The following is a 4,370-nucleotide window of genomic DNA, read 5'->3' as shown; positions in this document are numbered from 1 at the left end:
TTTGTATAGCAAATTGGTTTTTGTAAGGAACCTTCTTCTAAAGTTTGTCTTGTGGCTTCTCATCTTGAAAGGATTAAAATGGATTGTGTTTGTCTTGAAATATTCGCATGCACACACACACACATTGGGGGGGAGAGAGAGAGAGAGAGAGAGAGAGAGAGAGAGAGAGAGAGAGAGAGAGAGGGGGGGAGGGTGTGAGAGGAGGGGATGAGGAGATAGAGGGGAGTTGAGAAGAAGTGAGAGTACATGTGAGATGAGAGCGAGGGAAACAAACATCTAAAGATAGAAGACAAAGAGAGAGGTGTGTGGAGGGTCATGGAGGGAGGGAGAGGATGTAGGGCATCAAGGGGAGAGGGAGAGGGAGAGGGAGAGAGAGAAAGGGAGAGAGAGGGGGAGCGAGAGGGTGTGAAGAGACAGGGTGTGAAAGGGGATGAGGAAATAGAGGGGAGTTGAGAACGAGAGTCCATGTGAGATGAGAGTGAGGGAAGTAGAAATTAAAAGAGAGGGGAGAGAGAGAGAGGTGTGGAGGGAGAGAGTCATGGACGAAGAGAGAGAGAGAGAGAGAGAGAGAGAGAGAGAGAGAGAGAGAGAGAGAGAGAGAGAGAGAGAGTGATGATCGGATAGATGGGAGTAGAGAAGAAGAGAGAGTACATGCGCTATCAGAGAGAGGGAAGCATACATTCAAAGAGAGAAGAGAGAAGAGAGAGAGTATGCTTGCCATTTTTGGGCAAGCTTCCCAAAAGATGCTCGCCAAAAAACCTCCCCCGTGATGAATAGTAGAAGAGATTTGCTCAGACTAGTAAGAGAACAATCACTTTTGGAAACCAATTATAGTAGGAAATGGCAACCAAGGAGGGGCTTTGTTTACACCAACAACTATAAACATTGACAAACAAGAATCTCCATTTGAACTGGCATCCTAGTAGAAGAGAGCTACGAAGGGCAAGTAGAGATAAGGGAGAAACAAGGCTAAATCTTTGATAGCACACTCTTGGAACACTATGGAGGATCAAATGAAATTGACATGACAATGAACTACAAGTGATAGCAATCAAATAAGGTCTGCATTAGATGACTCCTTCTTACATTTACATGATCACCTTCATCCTTCAAAGTACATTTAGCCAATAATTTCCTTTCATAATCATCCTCATCCAATCATATTATTCTTCTTCATTACTACTCTTGTGCCCCTCTCATATCTCTAGCATCATACGTCCCAACATGTTGCTTACCGATAGTATAAATACCACCTCAACTATAAAAGGACACTTTGGGTTCATTACAAACACTTTTGATTTGGAGGTAATATTTTTGTCCTATTTTAAGCCCCATGCCAAGGCCTGGCCTTTAGAGTAGTCCCGAGCACTGGTGCTTGTAAGTCAAAAGAGCTAGTTTTTTCTTTTGCAATGCAAGCATGCAATATGATACAAATTTCATCATGTAATAAAACTATAAACACAAACCATGCATACAATCCATATTATATTGAGTTCTTGCATTACAATCAATATGCATGATGCATCCTATTGCGTGCATGCATTCAACATCATGTTGTATGCATTGAATTTTACATTTGTAAGTCTTAATATTTCTTGTATCTTATGCATTGCATGTTATATTCATAAGCATTAAAACTTGCTTGAATTATGCATGTTGAACACCTTTGAATACCTTGGCAACACCCATGCCTTCCTTGAACTTCCACACAACATCATTCTAGAAGTTAGGAAATAACTCACCTTGTGATGATGGAGCCAAAAGAGTAGGAATGAGGCCTATAACACGAGAGGATGAGTGCACCTATGCAATTTTCACATGTTATGAGTTGATGAAAGTGATTATGACTGCACCCCTTTAGCACTTGTTAGATATTATCTAGCACACCTTGTAGTGGGCAAATTCTTAACCTGGGGCACCAACTCAATATGTATTATGTTACTACCCATGTCCAAAATCTAGGGTATGGGGGGATAAGGTCCATAAATAATATGCATAGATTTCCTACAAAATTTTTAAATATGCAGGGGGGAAAATATGACAATATTTAGTCCTCCCTACCACATGATGGCGTTTAAAACAAAAAAGACACTAAAATATAAAAACCTAGCTCCTTTTAAATCATGTAACCTTTTCATGTGCTACCTGAATTTCAAGGTGTAAAGACATATTTGAAGCTCTTTTAGTGTAGAACACAATCATGATAAGTTCAGTAACTTTTACTCATGGCATATCATTAATTCATCTCATACTCAAAATTTTCATAGGTATTCTTACTAAAGGGGGTTGGCGCCCCAGGATTCTCAAGGGCTCATAACAGAAGGACATTATAAGGTTGATATCCAAGGAATTCATGCTAACCATGTAGTCGATAGATATAGAGGGAGAGCAATTTGAAAGTGAGAGAAGCCAAAGAAGGCTAAGGCACTTGTCTAGTTCTTACTACTTATTATATGAAACATGCAAGCGAGTAGGTTGTGCCTTGTTGAGATGGGTTTTTAGCTTCTTGCATATGGTCTTTGGGATTGGAAATTTGAAACCCCCATAGTAGCTTTAAGCTCTTGTAAATTGCAAACTCCAGTATCTAGTATTTGCCATCTATTTGAATACATGAAATCCACATATTTTTGTTGTTCTTAATATTGAATCTTGAGTTCTTAATATTGAAATGTTTGGCAAGTAATGTATTCCAAGTTTTGAGTCGTTGTTTTCTTGGGTGTAGCCATTTTTGGTGAGGTTTAAGGAATTTTTTGTATATAGGTATCTTGCATGACCCATAACTTATGCATTGCTCAATGGAATTCAGAAAACTTTGTCTTTAAGATGTAGTACACATTCCAAACTTGCACATGAGACTAAAAAAGTATGGAATAACAATTTGAAATGAGACCATTAAAGAATTACAAGTGCTATGTTGCATGTGAAGATGCATCCTGAATAGTATAGGATACAACAATTTATTCAAAAACATCAAAATTTTATTCTGTACATACATGCAACCAAGTAATCATTCAAAATTACACTACGTGAGCTTATTGAATGAGAACAGTGTTAGGTATGTGTTAACACGCCTCCAATGTTGTGCTAAAGTTATCCACACCCATTTAAGAGCACGCTCCATAACGTTCTTTTAATTTGTTGAAACAGATTGAAAATTTGGAATCCAAACTAGTGGTACTACTACATGATGGTCTTAAAACATTGATGGTTGTTGATATTGGTATCTAAATTCACCCTAGAATGAACAAGTTGAAAATGTGAAATTTGTGCATGTGTAAAGATCATTTAATAAATCCAACACTATTTACAACTTTGAATTGTTTCTTTTTCATCGCACTTGCTTGCTATATGGCTCATAAGCATGACAAAGGTCATTGCAAAGCTTTTATAATACACAACATCAAACCCAATAGTGTGCCCCTTGGCCTATTTGTGTTTTGAAGCATTTTAGGCCATATTGCACGTGTTTGGGATATCCAATTCTACTGACATGTATCGCTAGAGGGGGGAAAGTTACTTGGTGGTGGCTGAAAATTTTTCTCCTCCGATGAATTTCAAATTCACACACATTCTACCCACCCTCGAATCTTGGAATATGAAGTACATGCAACCTGCCCCCACCCTATAACCTGCAAGCACCTCGATGTAATTTTGCGTAGTCCTTGGTTTGGCATTATCATCTTTTGGGTAAGTTGTCTTTGCTCGCCTCACATGCTAGATTCTCTTTGTTCTTTGCTCGCCTCACATGCTAGATTCTCTTTGTTCTAGATGGTCTATTCTAGTAGTTCACTGATCGTCGCCATGGCAAGAATGGCAACGTGCAGCTCACCATGGCTTGCAAGAGAAGTAGACAGAGGCGTGAGATAGGAAAGTTGAAAGCCTTGGTCAAGGCACAAGGAATAGATTGCGGGTCAAGGAAAGAAAGGGCACGGTATTGAAATTGCAATGGAAGACACTTTTGCAACGTTTGTGAAGGAAGAAACAACAAGAAGAAAGAAGACTCCTTGTAGAGCAGTAGCAAGAAGTAGTTGTTTACAGAAGTACACATTGGGTCATTGCCATCGAAGCAAAGAACACGAGCTATGGCATCACGATTGGTGGGAGCATTTGACGCAGCAGCATCAAGCCATTTATGTGAATACTAGTCTTGAGTCTTCACAATATTTAGCTTGCACCCTAAAGTTCGTAGAGTGACAACCTTGCCAACACCTTAGGAGATGCTGCCCAAGAGGCGATGCTCTCTAACCTAAGAAATGGTCTACAAAAATTGAAAGGCAGACGGACCTACGGGGCTCCAATGGTTGAACATAGAGTGGTAGCAATGCACGATCATCCCGATTTGAGAAGTCTGTGGGCTTCAATAGTACACA

This window comes from Dipteris shenzhenensis, chromosome 13 (assembly GCF_047967505.1).
Source record: "Dipteris shenzhenensis isolate YYH24624 ecotype China chromosome 13, Dip_SZ_1.0, whole genome shotgun sequence".
Lineage (NCBI taxonomy): Eukaryota > Viridiplantae > Streptophyta > Polypodiopsida > Gleicheniales > Dipteridaceae > Dipteris > Dipteris shenzhenensis.
Note: the sequence above shows the minus strand (reverse complement) of the source record.